Consider the following 17,589-nt stretch of genomic DNA (forward strand, 5'->3'; position numbering starts at 1 on the left):
GAGGGCTCAACGGCTGGGCCCAGAAGCACACTATACAGCACATTCAGTCCTCTCACCAGTGTCCCATTAAGACAAATTTCACACAGTCAACTATCTTACTACAGTCAAATAATTTCAAATAATTTAATTATTTACTCCTTGAATTTATTGCCATAACAATGAATTTAAACAAAATGCAATTGTTTGCTCCTACTGGCCCCTATAGAAAAGGACCTAATTATTGTTAAATTATTATTGAAAAAAAGAAATACACATTGATGCCATTTGAAATCTACAGACCAAATGTCCTGACAAACATGAGGACATCCATTCATTTTTTTTTCTGATGCCAGATTATCTCATTCAGGAAAAGAATACATATTTACCATAACTTTTTCCAAATTTGTACCACAAATCCTATTTGATGAATTAAGATTTTGTACACTGATCAAATAATGCTATACCTTATTTACAGCAGATGCTGTCAATATTTAGGGATATTGACCATGTTGCAAAGAAAGAACAATTTTGAACTTATGTGTTCTTGTTTACCAAAGTTTGAGGGCAAAATGTAAATAATTTAATTATGATTACTGGAAAGAATGGAAAGACCCATCTTAGATCAAATTTACAATTTAATTTTGAGTTCTTGTGTTTTTAGACATGCTTACTTACGTGATACACAAGCAATATGTTTCTGAAATTGTTAGGATATTATTTACTTATATTTACTGCAAGTGTAATAATGAATTAAATTCAGTAAGGACAATGCCTCTTCCTCAGCAAGCATCTTGTATGGAGCCCAACATCTTACCCGGCTTTGGTAAAGTACATCAGTTTGATTTAAAGGGCTATATGAAGCGAATTTCTTGTAAGGTTTAAAAATGTTGTTTTTTTTTCCCCACGTGGTGCCAGCTAAATATACCAACAGCTATAATAATATAATCTGAAAGCAAGCCCTTGGCATATTATATGGATTTGTGTGCCTTTTGTAAATCAGTATGGATTGTTTTAAGGAAATAGTCATTGTTGTTTCATTCCAGCATAGAGCTTTTAAGTCTATAGAGGATTAATGAAAAAGAATGCTTTTATCTACCCCTAATGCCAACACAATGTGAATGGTTTCACAGCTTTGACAGAACTGCATTCTCATCATAATCATACCATTTTTTGACTCTCTTACATGCCAATGTTTTTCTTTTCCCGGTGTCTACCAAGTCCTTTGTATTCTGACTGCTTCCTGTTCTAAAAAAGAGCACACTGTCATCGTTTTTGCTACATTTACATTTTGCTTTACACATAAGTCTCTTAGCGTCTCTGTAGTTGGCACAAGCACACTGAGCTCAGCAAATCTTAGATGCTCTAAAGATCTATGATGAAGACAAATATCACAACAAATATCTAACTTGTCAAATGGGCAGCTTTATGGCATTGTATTCTACTCAGGTCTCTTTTTTGCCCTTCATTCACCACCAGCTGCACAATGCCAATTGCAATTTTTGTTAGCTTTTATGAGACCATATCCAGTTGATATAAATAACTGCACCCTGTATATATTATTTTGTACTCTGTACAAAATAAAAGTTGATAAAGAGTACATTGAAATGGACCAAAAACGTCACATTAAGAAATATATAGAATGTACACATACTGACACAGTTGTTGGAATCCCTGGTAAAGATGTGCAAAATGTTTTCAAATTAATGGACGGATCATTGCAGCAGCATAATCTCACTCGGATTTGTAATCCTACGTATAATTTCTGTACATTTATTTAGAGGGAAAATATGTAACAGCTAACTTGTCTTAAGTCGTTCAAAGTTTCTTGAAATGTCTAATCAATAATTATTGACTTTCTATATTCCTTGACTCAAAATATGCCATGGCACAGATGCCAACAGAGGAAACAGGATGGCAAATGAGGTACAGATCATTGTTAGCAAGTTGCAGTAAAGAAGTAATATCTTTGGGTTACCAGGTTTCCTTAATAACAGTCATTAGACACTCTTTTAGACAGACACATAGACAGACTTTATTGTCATTCATCCGCACATTCACAAGGTATATTTGAGTGAAATTTCCTAGCAACGCCCAGTGCAAAAAAAAAAAAAAGCCTCTGAGTAAAAACATTTGCATGCAGACCAGCTATTTGGGATGCCTAGTAAAAGCATTGGCTGTCCTACAGGTGTAAGCAACCGGACCACCTAAGGTGGTGTAAGGTGTAAAGTTTTTCAAGTTCTAAAAAATAAATAAATAAAATACAATAAAGATTTCCCTTAATAGTCCCAAAGGTGGCCAATTTTGTCTCTGTGTTTAAGCCACAGCTTATGGAGGAATGGACTGCCTACACTGAGTGACCCCAAGGAAAAAAATCTTGGGCTAGTAGTCTTGCTCAGGGGACCGATGGTGGCAATCTGCAGGGATCGACCCAGGTATTTGCAACCTTCTCAGAATGCAAGCATGCTGCTCTAACCACTAGGCCACCACTACCTTGTGTCTTTATGTCTTCGAGACAAGCTTGAATAAATGTGTTTTGATCAAATGGGAGTGTGATTGAGCTTTTCACCAGCAAATACTCCAGGTAAAAACAGTTGTTTTTGTGTGGCATGAAACAACTGTTTCATGCCACACAAAAACCACCTCCACATGGCGTGGAGGTGTTTTGCCACCTCCACGCCACTCTTAAATATAGTGAGATTTGTGATGCTGTAGAACCAAAGCACTTGGGAAATATGTTTGAGTGCATTGCATCATATACTCTGAATAGCCAGCAATAATTTATTGTAGAGCAATATAACATTAAAATAAAGATTTGGTCGACTGTGCAAGCAAAGTCAAGAGGTCATTATCTTTTATCGTCTTGCAGCAGGATAATGTTCCAAGATGTGGCCAAATCAACAAAGAAATGATTCACAGGCACAAGAACAACCTCTAAGACCATTTGCCTCCCCAGACTTAAATCCTAGAAAACTTGGAGCAAGGGAGAAAATAAATGTGTCCCTTCATCTCTGTGCTTAGTTGAAGTTGCCAGTGTTTGGTTTTGTGAATCGAAGGATCCAGTCTGAGCAATTATGTGCATTGACAAAAAAGCTGCAAATAATATGCAGATACTAAATAATGTTCCCTTTTAAAAATTGAGATTGGAAGGTAAGTTATATAAATCTGTAAAGCTAAAATCTTCAGTTACGCTGTTCAGTTCTGCAGCAGGTATATTTATAAGAATATGAGAGCGGTCGAAACAACTTACAAAACATATGAGCTTCACCTGACTACTTGTCCCCAACGGCCTCCGCCACCAGTGTCTGGACCCTAGAGGGAAGACTTCACTAATCCTAATCCTAAAATTACCATCCAAGATCAAAGACATTTTCATCTTACACGTCTTCTGCCGGGGTCCTAGCGCCTAATAACATTTCTAATTTATCTCAATAAATCTCACTAATTGCCTCTTTTTGTCTGCGTGAGTCTCTCCGGATTGACATGAAGTAGATACAAATTACATTTGTCCTTCCTTGAAGCAAATATAACACTTTTTACAAATATCCATTAATAGTACTTGGAAAGCATGCAGTGAGCTCAACTTGAATCATCTTAAATTTGGAAAAAATATTGCCTCTCTTAACATTAGTGACATTCAGGCATATGCAGAGGTCTCGCCTGTGGTCGAAGACTCTCATTAAATTACCTGGCACTGAGCAAACAGAAATAATCTTGTCTGGCTACAGTGAATACTGCCCACATAGCTCCTTGTTTATCACAGGATATGAGCTGTGTGTTGAAGTTCTTGCCTATCAAAACCAAATGCATCACTTTTGTGTTTGAATTTATATGTATGATGAAACATCATCCTTAATTAACTTGTGAGCATATCCACTAAAGAACAAATGTCACACTTGCAAAAAGAAAGTGGTACCATTTTAGATCAGATTTTCTCCCTTTGTAGTTACTCCCAGTTACTTTGATTCTTCAGTTAAGTTGGTAAACGAAATCTAAAAGACTAGCAGATTTAATTGTATGTTAGCACTGAAAAGATTAACAAATTCTAAATAACTTCAGTTCTTGAGAGATGTTTTCATAAAATATATTATATTTTGAAGGTTTTAACAATTTCTTGTGTTTGACAATTCTTGCAGTCAACACCCTGTTCAAATGTATGTTTAAAATTGTAAAGCGACCTACAGTAAAGCATGGGAAAAGTTTTTTTTAGATCGGATGGGTTGCTGTTGAATGATTTGAAATAAAATTCAAAAATAAAATAAGTAGTGGAGTTTTGTTAACCTAGGGTTTCTGGTTTGGTTTAGCCCTGATTGCAGTAAAATTGATGCAGCTCTGGCCAAGGCTTTAGTAAAAGTGCAGTTCCACTGACCCACCCATTTTCGCCCGCTTGAGTCAGATAACAAAATAATAATAATAATAATAATAATAATAATAATAATAATAATAATAATAATAATAATACATTTAATTTATACTGCCCTTCCATCAAAAGATCTTAAAGTACTACAGGTAAAAAGGAGAAAAACATTAAAAAAAACAATTTTAAGATAAGAGAAAAAAACATCTACAAGGGACCTAAAGCTTTGCTAAAAAGATTGTTTTAAGGCCTTTTTTTAAAACACTCTGTGGATTTAGGTGCCCTCAAGGTGTCAGGGAGGGCATTCCACAGATGTGGGGCAGCAGCACAAAATGTCCTATCTCCCATTGTCCTGAGTCTGATTCTGGAAATGTGGAGGAGGTTTGAGTGAGTGGAGCGAAGGGAGCGGGTTGTGTTCTGTGGGTTGATAAGTTCTTTGAGGTGCGGGGGGGGCATGTCCATGGATGCATTGATGTGTGAGGATGGAAAACTTTGTACTCAATCCTGGTGGAAATGGGAAGCCAGTGTAATGAATGGAGAGTGGGGGTAATGTGCTCATGTTTCCGCACTCTCATCAGGATCCTAGCTGCAGAGTTTTGAATCTACTGAAGCCTCTGCAGACTCTTTCTAGTGATCCCAATGAGAAGTGTGTTGTAATAGTCCAGTCTGGAGGAGACAAAGACATGAACCAGCTTTTCGGCGTCTGGGAGAGAGAGAATGGGACGGAGTTTGGAAATGTTACGGAGGTGGTAGAAAGAGGTCTTATATAGGTGATTTATATGGGCATCGAAAGTGAGTTGGGAGTCCATTTTTACACCAATATTACTAACTGTTGATGAGAGTGAGATGTTAGTTATGGATAATGATTTGGTTTGATGAGGAGTTCCAACCAGGATGGCTTCGGTTTTGGAGCTATTGAGTTGAAGAAAGTTTTGCTCCATCCATACCTTTATCTCCTCCGGACAGGTGGTGAGTTTTGATGGGGATGACTGTGAGGGTGGGGTGTCAGCTGTCACATTTACATAGAGCTGTATTTCATCAGCATAGCAGTGGAATGAAATATTGTGGCAGCTGATGATTTGGCCAAGGAGGGTAAGGTAAAGGATGAAGAGGATGGGGCCAAGGACTGACCCCGGGGGAACATCACACGTAACTGTGTGGATTTCATTTGGAGTGGTCTAGGGAGATGTATTCTGTCTGGTTTGTGAGATATGATCTGAACCAACTGAGATCAGTGCCATTTAGTCCAGTAGTGAGGTGGAGCCGGTTTAAGAGAATGCCACGGTCGACAGTATCAAATGCAGCAGAAAGGTCAAGGAGGACGAGGAGGGATGAAGAGCCAGCATTGGATAATATGAGGAAGTCGTTTGTGACTCTGACTAGGGCCGTCTCTGTGCTGTGGGCAGAGCGGAAACCTGACAGGAAGAGGTTTTTATGGTTGAGGTGGTCCTGAAGGTGAGTGGTAACTGCTTTCTCAAGTACTTTTGATATGAAAGGGAGATTTGACATGGGCCTGTAGTTGGATAGGACTTTCGGATCAAAATGGGTTTTTTTTAGCAATGGTGTGATAATGGCATTATTTTAAGACAGGGGGAACATGACCAGATTGAAGGGAGTTATTTATAACAGCAGTGATCTGGGGACTTAGGGCAGTGATATGGGATTTTACCAGGGATGTTGGAAGAGGGTCCAGGGGACAGGTGGAGGATTTCATCAGAACAGATCTTCCCTGCTCAGATTATCTTTGCCAGGTTTAGTGATTCTTTGACCTGCCTAGAAAGGCCTGGAAGAGGGAACGCCTCCTGGGCGAATAGAAACATTAACTTATAGACAACAAAGACTAAACGCATGTTTGTATGTTGTTTCGCTGTTTTAGTATGCATTCACACCGGGGAGTGTTGCGTGGTGCAGCTTGAAGGGCCCAGACTATGACAGAACCCTGTTATTAGGCTGTCAGTGAAGCTAATAACAGCTACCGCTAACTTAAAAGTCTGCTGTTAGAACTTCACTGATGCACATGAGCTTTATGTAGCTCTGAAACATCTGTATCGTACTGTTAGCACATAGCACCGCTACGCTCATGGTCGAATTTAGGCGTAATTTTGACACATTTCAGCGTAATGGCCCGTTACGCTGAAATGCACAGGATAAGACCTTGCTGGTTGGAGTTGCTAATTTACCCCATTCTTCCTCCCAGGTATTTTCCATGTTATTCAGCCCGTTTATTTAATAAATTGGCTTACCAGATTAAAAGTCAGTTATTAGTCTTGGATTGTGTGAAATAAATGTCTAAATAAATGTGTATAGTCTGGTGCGACGTATAGTCCGGTGTGACTTATAGTCTGAAAAATATGGTAATATAAAATGTTTCAAGATGGTAAGTTTGGGGTTGAGAGGTCAAATCAACAAATAATCAAAACAAAACAAATATTTTCTAATGTTCAACAGATTAGTCTAATAGAAAGTAAAACAACCCATAACCTCTCTGACTTAAACTGTCCAACCCAACCAAAACACACAAGGAGACCAACCACCAAGTCCAAACTAACACAGCCTCACAGGCTGTTCAAAGATTTAACTAATGTATAAAAAAATATGACAACAAGATTACTGAAAGACAAGGTTTGAAAAGCATACAATGTCTCAGGAGGCACATTGGTGTGTCAAGAGGCATAAAGGAGGCAAATTCAAGCAGCAATGCTCATTCTAGACCTGCCCCAATGTGAATGAGCCTCAGCCTTTTGAAGGATCAAGTGTTGATACAGCAGATATGATTAGGTGAGGTTTTCCAAAGCCGGTTCAATTCACCGTGCCATTTATTTCAATTAGTAAATGTTCAAATTGTTTAATTTGACGCAGCCTCTCAAATTGAAAAAAACATCTAAAGAAAGCGGAAGGGAACTGCTTCCTTTTAACTCGAAAACACCTCAAGTAGAATTGGGCTGAATAAGAGCAGTCATTTTGCTGTGACAGGTTGGGTGTTGAGAGAAGAAATAAGAGGAACACAGAAAATGTAAAACTAGACCAGGAAAGGTTTTTATGGATAAGAAAAAAAGAGTTTATGGGCTTAAAGAGAGCAATAGCTCTGTTAATGGGCCAGTCCAGGAAAGAAAAACAGTTAAACAGAGTATCACTGATTCCAGAGGTAAAACAGAGACAAAAATGTTAGTAACAGCAATAATAGCAGTTAAGGTATAAATGGAAAGTAGCAGATGATACTGTAAAATCAAAGAGACAAAAAGAAGCCTGTACCTACAGCAGTAAAATTACAGATTGCTCAGAAAAATCTTAGCCACTCTAGTTATAAACTTGCTTCCAATAGCTTATAAATCTATATACATTCAACAGCTGTTAAAACAGTGTCTCATGGTATCAGCAAATGCATTGCATAAAAAAATAACAAAATGCAATTTGTCATGGTTGTGCTAAATTTCTGTTATTTGCAGCTCACAAGACAATGTTGTCCTTATGTTGAATGGCTTAAGAAAGCTAGGTAATTTCAGTGTTATGACCAGCACAGCATGCCCTGAAATTTTCCAAAACTGAAGTGGGAAAAAACCGAGAGTAAAACAACAATATGAAAATAAGTGAATCCCAATTGTCATTAGTCAGTGTCTCATATGAATAATTCCCCATTTTTCTGGTGTTGAAAACTTTATAACCAGTCTGGTATAACCAGACTGGTAACTTTGAATTTTGCATGAAATCCCTAAATGAAAACCTGGTGTGTTTGAGTGTTAACTTATTGCACTAGAGACTGTATGTTCTTTTAAAATACTAGAACATATGAGCACAAAAATGTTTTTTACTGTAACAAAGAACAGAAGTATAGTTTTGAAAGCAAAAAGAGTCGCAGGATAATCTATAAATTTGAAGTGAAAATTAATAATTTGTGTGGGGAACATGGGGTGTTTGTGTTCATGTGTTTGTAATAGAAAACTGTGCTTAAAAAAATTATGTTGCAGTGCAATTCTTGAACTGGCTTGTGCTTAATCTATAAAACAAGCTACAGCAGAAAGGGAACATGCACACTGGACAAACAGAAAGCCCAAGAAGCAGAGAGAGTTTGAGACGTATATGACAACATTTTTCTTATTTTATTTGTTTTAGTTAGTATTGGTCCAAGTGAAACCCTAACCCCACACTTGTACAGGTAATCCCTAGTCTCATACATTCTTCACTGACATTTAGCCAAAGCACAGTATGGACTTAGATGTTGAGCTAAGGAGACTGAAAAAAAGAGTCATATTCTAACACTTAATACTGCAAGTTCTATTGAGGTGCATAACCAATTGCTCAATAATACCTTTCTGAGAATGTATAAGCAACCTAACATGTTTTCATTAAAGATGCACTTAAATGAATAAAAGACAAAGTAATTAAAGGTCAAGCAAGCTACAATAATGACACACTAGACCCTCTTAATGTAATTACTAAATTCTTTACATTATAACTAGAGACTATTTGGTGCAACTAAGCTAAATGTACAGCACTGAAATAGGATTTCCAAAATGGCTAGAATATAAAACTTAAATAACAATAAGCTGAAAAGGGATTCTTTACACCAGGTACCACTCCTCTCAGCTTGCAGAGAAGTCCCTAAAATAATAGGGACTTCTCTGCAGAGAACACACACACACACATATATATATATATATATATATATATATATATATATATATATATATATATATATATATATATATATAATTTAAACACAACTTGGACTAAATATGTAAAACTATTGTATTATTGTATTAATTAATTAAAATATTTGGGTAATTTAACTTAAATATATAGGAAATGACAACCTCAGTATTTCTTGATAGTTTTGTAATAGCACATAAAGAAGTTAAAAGCACCTCAGATCTGTAGTTTACGTGCTAGTTTTTTTTTTTTTTTTAAATGCAGCCTACATGAGCCTAAAAAATTAACAGTTTATAGATGGGCATAATTAGGAAGAAAATGATGCACCGCAGAATAGTTGTACTTTCAGCATAAATAAAGAAGCTATGTTTCTCATAGTTGTGTTGAATCCAATCCCTTGATGCGCACAAAAGTCCCTGACCTGTCAATTAATCATTTTTATGGGGAACAATGGGTCCGCAGGGACTGCACGGGTACAGATACCAGGTAGTCAATAAATCTAACAGGAACCTATATTTAGAGGTACTTAGTGAAAATATTGATAAATACCCAAATCTAGAGTAGTTTTTTTTATCTTTTCTAATACATACTGTGTTGAGACAATGTTTGTAGCTGGTTGAAAGAATGCTCAAGAAAGGTAAAGCTGTCAGGTATCTGGGTATGTGCTGTCTGTGTTCTCCTGACTCTCAGGTTCAGTTGGTGGGCGGAGCTGAGCTGTTGCTGGCAGCACACAGCTGGTAACCATCAGGTTTGTTGTGTGGCATAAGAGGAGCTGGGTGCCAGTCATTCATCACCTGAGTGTTACCTCTTGCCCTCTGTGTCTGTCCACCCTCCATCGACCCTGATTATGGCACACCATCTCAGACAGCTACCCCAGGACCTACTAAATCTTTGTCTAGATTCTACATGTTACTCCCTACAGTAAGCAGCCAACTTGATTATCTCATCTTTCCTGGAACCATTACTCGCCATTCACCAATCTCTGCTCCTACAGAGACCATTTCCCAGACCTGCAGTTGTCATCGGCTCACCATCCTTCAAGTTTTTTCAATAAACTTCTTAATTCATTTCAGTTTCTGGTGCTGTTTTTGCATGTGGGTCAAAAAAATCCTCAGATTATCACAAAACCTGCCTTACTTTGTAGGTGGACCTATCAGAATCAGAAATACTTTAACAATCTCAGAGGGAAATTATTTAAACCTATAATGAAGAGCTGTAATTACTGTTAAAGTTGTATATTTAGGTATACTGTTTACACTTTAAACAGATGTAAATTTGCATTAGAAATTAAAGATATGATAATACAAAACACATTTGATGAAAATAACAGGATGCACAGGGTTTAATTTATTGTGGATTTATTGTGAACACATAAAGACAAAAATGTATAGGCCTACACCACCTATTTTAATGTCCTTTTATCAGGTATCATCTCTATCGCCATCATACAATAAGATTGTTGGGCTATTTTGACTGGACATTGACCACTCTATTTCTAAAACAGTAGATATCTGAGATGTCTGACCACAATCTTTATTTATAGAGCTTTTAATACACAACCAATTTACTTAAAATATCAGCAGGATTTTAAGCAGGAGGATTGTGAAAAACTAAAACTAATAACTGAAAATAATAAAAAACAACAAAACAAACCATAAGAAAATGAGTTAAGCATTGGAAAAGGAAATATAAAAATGTGCAGTTCACAGAGGTGATGTTGATTTGAAGGACGTTTGAAGGACCTTTCATCAGGGTTCCCCCCACCATATCATAAGCTTAGTGGGCTGCCATGCTTTACTCGCCCTTCGCCAGGCAAAGCGTTGAGAAAGTTCCCGTCCGGGAGAAAACCTCCCGGTGTAAATAAGCTAACATGCTGGCTGTTATTAGCTCGTACGACGTTCACGCTGCACCCCTCCTTCGGGTATGATGCAAAAGTATCTTTAAAAGTATTTCCAAGAGCTATTAAAAAGAGCATAGCGTTTTAACCCAGATTATTAAAATGTTTAAGGTTTATCTTGGAGACTTGTATTATTTTTACTTCACATTATTTAAGCTATTCCAAATAATCGGTGTCAAAATCATCAGTCCCCTTAGGGACTGACTTTTTTATTGAACAGTTGCATTAACCGCTATTGTCAAATGATGTACTTTAACTTTCTAAAGTCCAAAGCTTGTCAACCTAAGTTAAAACGGAGGGTTTTCTTACAATTTATACTAGGCATAAGACATTCGAGATGGGTTTGAACAGCTCTGAACTGTTTGAATTGTTCAACCCTGGCAAAATAAATGTTCGATCACATTAATTAAAAGCAAAAACTGATACCACATGCATGCCGATGGAGAATGTTTTTTATGCTTTAAATGTTGTGAATACTCTAACATGCTGCCTTCTTTATATAGAAAATACATTTACTCTTACAACCTTTCACCATCTTATTTCTAGTCTTATCTCCACACATTCTATTCATTCTATTCAACTCTCTATTCACAATTTATCAAAAACTAATGGTTTTGTTCTGTAAAAGTCATGGCAACTTTTTCAAAGCATCAAGTTGGGTCTGTATTTGATCCTACCACCTGCCACATTGCATTTAAGTGTACCACAAGGCATGTACTGTATCATGGTGTTACAGCAGCGAAAAGCACCATGCTGCTCTCTGATGATTCCCAAAAAGAAGGTGCTTTGACAAGCTGGGCGCTATACATCAATAAACAAGATATTTGTAATTTCTTTTACAACACAAATAGCAAATACTGATGGCAAATATCAATAACAATAGCAGTAATTAACACTGGAGCTGTCAGTGGGTCAGTTTCAGCTTGGAAACTGAAAATGTACCTAATAAAATTGTACCGGAAATCCTATGTTGCTATTAAAATGGCTGTTCTTAACATCTTTTCTAATATAAATATATTTGTCACATACGAGTTCTGAAAATATGTTGTTATATCAGAAGAGGGTGATTTTATAATTTTTCCCCCAGTCACATAGAGACAGTGTTTAGGCTCAGAAATGGTGTTGGACATTGGTCACCGATATAGAAATCTCTGTCACTTCTGGCAATGACACCAACTAAATTTGGCATTTTCCGAAATGAGGGGACTCGGATTCAGAATAATTTAAATGTTGCACAAGGTGGAATCTGAAGACAATTAGTTCAGTTATCAATCTTTGTCTGGATTAATATATATATATATATATATATATATATATATATATATATATATATATATATATATATATATATACAGTACTAAGTTTTAGTTACTATCACAGTGGCCCTTTCACAAGAAGATGGCTTCTCTCAGTTGTAAGTACTTTCTGCTGGAGCATCAAAGGCAGCAGTCCCCTTCTTGAGCTTGCATTATCAGAGTGCTTTAAGTTATGACTGCTGCAGATGCTAGAGTGGTGACTGTCCCTTCGGTCCAACACAACACACAAGTTAAATACCAAGTGACAGAAAAAAGAAAAACAATCCACAAACTAAAGTGCCGACTCAAAGCGTGTGGATAGTAGTGCTCCTTTGTGTCCATGTTTTGTGTGTAAAAAGAAAGTGTGTCTGCAATTATTTCAAATGTTTCATCACATAGTACATACTTTATCTCTTCAAAGAAACTTTAAGTATTTTTTTTTTCATTTTAAACCATGTTTTCAGTCAAAGGAAAATAATTTAAAACAACGGGCAGAGGAAATGGCAATGCAATTATCAGCAATTACTTAAACACATTTTTTTTTTTTTTTTACCAAAAACTAAATGTTTTACAGCTAGGGTCGGCAATTTTTCTGGAAGCTTCCCCAAGTCCTTTTTGAATAACTGTGCATGCGCAAGACCGTCTTACAATTGCTCTTCTGCTCTTCAGGGAAATTGCGTGAAAAAAATCTCCCAAATCCACTCTGGTCTCATTACTTTCTACTGAGACCTTACTCTTCTTCTCATAGACATGAACGCAGTTCACTTCTTGTGACTCTCAGGCATGTTCAAAGTCGATGGTTACGTGAGCGCATCAGAATGACTGGCATGTGGGATGACCAATAGGTAAGGCAATTCCCCCGCAACTTGAGGAACAGAGGGAGCGAGTATATAACATCTATGGGTGAGGTCAGGACCAAAACTCTAACAAATCCGTGCCCTTCGGACTGAGCCTCAAAGATTGGTTAGAGTTTTTACAGGCCTGCAGCTCCCACAGAGAATGATTTGTTTAACCTTCTTTTTGTTAATACATAATGTATTAACTACTTTCAAGATGGAAGGACAATTTTACCCCATATAACAAAAAGTGTTTATGTACAGGATTACCAACTATAGGTTTAATGTGTGTCATTTTGTGAATGTTTTAAGATGAACACTTCTTATTGCATGTACAATCTAAGGATCCGAAGTGACTGTACTTTTTTTTCTTGATGGTCATGTGTTATTTTACTTTAAGTGTATAAAATTGTTAATAAGTACCAAAATGCATTCTTCTTTAAATGTCATCTTTTATTAAAGCTCTAATGATTGTCTTTGTAAGACCCCCTTCAGTGATTCTAGGGAAGGAGTCGGCAACCTCAACAATCAAAAGAGAGATATTTTTCCTTGTCGAACTAAATAAATTCCTCATGAAGCCATAAAACCTACCCCGTATAACAATTCCAAAGTTTTATAAATGCCTACTGAATGAAAAATCAGCTTGTTTTAGTAAAGTAAAAAATAACTCTCTTGGGGATTTAAACCTACTAATAAAAAACTTTTACAAATAATTGGATTTTTATAATGTGGTAAACTGAGTTATTTAAATGTGAATGGAAAATTAAGATTTTTTAAACAGAACACATTATTTTCTACCTAATAACATACATTTTTTAATAAAAACTGTCTGCAAAACGAAATTTGGTGTTATTCAGAGCTTATGGGGGTGGACTAAAGAGGCACATATAGCTCGGAAACTTGTCAGAAACTGAAGCTTCACTAAGGTTGAAACTGCTGCAGTTCTGGTGTTAAAAGTTTTGGCTCATGTTGATGTCAATGTCAGATTTATTTGTAAAGCACATTAAAAAACAACAACACTTGCCCAAAGTTCTTCATAGTTAAACCAACAATCATAAAGTAATAAATAGAATAAAACCATAATAGGTATAAATAAAACACAAAAATTATGATTTCAAAGAACAATTTGGCATTTAATACTCAATCAGTCAAAGGCCAGGGAAAAGAGATTACCTTTAAATGGTTCTATGATTTGAGTTGTATGGACATGTAGAGATAAGGTATTCCGCAGTCTTGGGGCAGCCACAGAAAATACTTGATCACCATTACATTTTAAAGGTAGAGTCGTCAATTTTTCCACAAGTTTCCCCAGTTCCCTTTTTGAATAACTATGCATGCGCAAGGGTTGTGTCACCCAAGTCACTCAACCCCCCTGAGGAGTGGAAGTCACTCAAGTCACCCAAATTGACTCTGGCCTTATTTCTTTCAACTGTGGTCTTCCTCTTCTTCTCAGAAACGTGTACACGGTCTGCTTCTCGTGACTCTCAGCCATCTTCAAAGTATACGCTGTGAGCAGTGGAGCTACATTGAAAGGCTAACGCCGAAGCTAATCGCTAAGCTAGACGGATACATAAACATGACCACATTCAAAACATCTTTCAGTAAGGTCATGGGGCAACAGGGAGTGGAATTTGGTACCTAAAAGAAAACCTTCGACAAGTAGGGTGAGTGTTGACTCAGTGACCCTTGAAGTTCATACTGAAGTTCACAGTTGTAAGATCCCTGTCGGAGATCACCTGGTATTTTTTTCCCAAAGTTATGTTCTAAATAAATACACTTTTACACCCCTTTAAATGTTAAATATTACTTATAGATCATCACCATCATAAAGTGTGTTAAATCATGAAAGGCAATGCACTAAAATAAATTCAGCAGCAGCACTTGCTCCATTCATGCAGGAACCCGTCAGTGATAATCAAGTTTTTGCACCTGATGATTGCTATTTTTGCTGTTATAAACCACTGGCTTCCATTTTGAAGCAGGTAGTAGTTAGGACTGACTCTATGTACTGTGACATAACAGTAGAAAGAAAACATGGATGGAATTGGTAAAAACTTTCTTTCCTGTAAATCTGACACCAGTTCTAATCTCATGGATAAGGAGAGGAAACAAAAGGCCCAAGCATTTCAAATTTTAGCCATCCCAAACTCTTTCAATACAAAGTTGTATTCATTTAAAATAAACCTTTCACAGTTAATGATAGCTAATAAAAGTAGTTTTTAGCTTCATTGCATGCAATCACGTTTAACTTGGTCTGTGAGGCAGACACCTTATCTACTTTTAAGACTAGGCTTAAAACTTTACTTTTTGGCAAAGCTTGTAGAAATTATATTTTTGTTCTTCTTTGTTAGAGTAAAAGGCATTTTTGTGCTTATCTGTTCCAGCATTTTTGAAAGAACTGACAGTCTGTAGTGAAAGAAGTTAATACTCAAACACACAAGGTTTTCATCTATGGATTTCATGCACAATTCAAAGTTACCAGTCTGGTTATAAAGTTTATATATATATATATATATATATATATCCATTCGGCCGTCCATTTTCTTCCACTTATCCGGGGTCGGGTCGCAGGGGTAGCAGCTTCAGTAGGGAGGCCCAGACGTCCCTCTCCCCGGACACTTGGGCCAGCTCCTCTGGGATGGATGGATGGATGGATGGATGGATGGATGGATGGATAGATGGATGGATGAATGGATGGATGGATGGATGGATGGATGGATGGATGGATGGATAGATAGATAGATAGATAGATAGATAGATAGATAGATAGATAGATAGATAGATAGATAGATAGATAGATAGATAGATAGATAGATAGATAGATAGATAGATAGATAGATAGATATAATAAGAAATGCTACATGTGAATGTGTTTCTAGAAATGACACTGTTAGGTAACCTAGATGAACAGCTAAGTCATCTCTTAAGGATAATTATTTTATGGATGATGCTTTCTTTAATCCCAGTCTTTTAGCTCCTGCCTAATTACAGTTCTTAATGGGGCACTCCAAAAGAAACGTTAAGGTTCATGCCTAAATGTATCAGTTGAAGATGCATTTAAAATGTTAGTTATTAAAACTGGGTAAGTCATTATACTATAATTGACTATTCGGTTTTGTAAAAAAAAATAAATAAAAATTAAAATTATGTTGAAATTTATCTCACAAACAGGAAGCTCACCGCCAAGTGACTGCCTAGACAAGTCCTGAATTATTCCAGAATTACATGCTCCTGGGAGATGCTCTATCTTCATCACAAAGTTTTTTGCCTCATGTTGATGTATGAGGTATGACAAGTATTTCATTTGAAAATGATGTAGTCTATTTCCCAAATTAGTTTTTCTTAAAGCATGTTTGTGCACACTGAAGGTGTGAGGCTTTTTTGCCTTTTAAAATGAGATCACCTCTTTAGTAAGCAATATGTGCTTTAAAATGACCTGAACCTTTAATGAGCATTTTAATTTAGACAGCAGATATTTAGTTGTTTCTGCATTGGCATAATCATGAAGCTTTTTTATTATTATTATTTAGAAGATAGAACGTTTTGCCACAGTGCTTTAACAGAAAGTATAAAGAAGTGTTTTTACTTTTATGCTTTTTCAGAACATCGAATAGAGGGCAGAGGGCTTGACCAAAGGCTGTTATAAACTATGCCTTCTATAAAGAGTAGTATGCTCCCCTCTTTTGTAGGTACAGTTAACACTCGTGGATTTTTTTTTTTTTTTTTTTACAAATGCTTTTCAGCTACTCTCACTCTTGCTTTTAAAAACTGCAAAATGTGTCTTAATCACCTTTTAACTGTATGTCAGTTTCAAACTATGTGACTTTTGTTCCTTTTTTATTCTCTGGTGTTTAAAGAACATTTTAAACTTCTCATGATCTATATAGGGATGAGGTATGTATAACTGTACATCGTTTACATATTTGAATTTTAATAGACTTAACACATTCACTGTGTATTTTATATTCTTTACATGTTTGAAACAAACTTCTCTAAATGTCCCTAAACTTACCTAGAGTAATGGCAAACTGCAATAAAATCAGTAAAATTTCAGCAGGCAAAATTAATGATGGCAGATGAAGTTACCCCCCATTCATGTATTTCTGCAATGGCAGTGGGACCGCTGGAGCCAGATGAGTTTCTTTTTTTTTTTTTTTTTTTTACAGATTATCTGTCTCCTATTGTACTTTCAGGATAAAGCAATAGTTTAAATTGTAAAAAAAAAAGTTATTTATTTTACAAAAGATACCTTCTGCAATTTTAAATATAAATTATGGCAGTCAGCTTTCAGTATGCAAACTTTTCCTTTTTATTATATACTTGAGTTAATGTAATTTGTTTTTTACGAGTCTTTAAATTATTAACTTTTTCATGTTTTTAGATTTTGTTTTAAATCAGTGAAGGTTTAAACAAATTTACCTTATTATTAGTTATTATAAAAGTAATAAACAACTGCCATACATTTGCTTTAAATAGGTCCTCAAAACAAATTTTTACAGTACATACAATATCTGAACATTGCATGAGTAATGTTAAACCCTTTGTCAGTAAAATAAAGGTTTCTACAGGTTTATAACGACA

This window comes from Fundulus heteroclitus, chromosome 9 (genome assembly GCF_011125445.2).
Source record: "Fundulus heteroclitus isolate FHET01 chromosome 9, MU-UCD_Fhet_4.1, whole genome shotgun sequence".
In the NCBI taxonomy this organism is placed as follows: Eukaryota; Metazoa; Chordata; class Actinopteri; order Cyprinodontiformes; family Fundulidae; genus Fundulus; species Fundulus heteroclitus.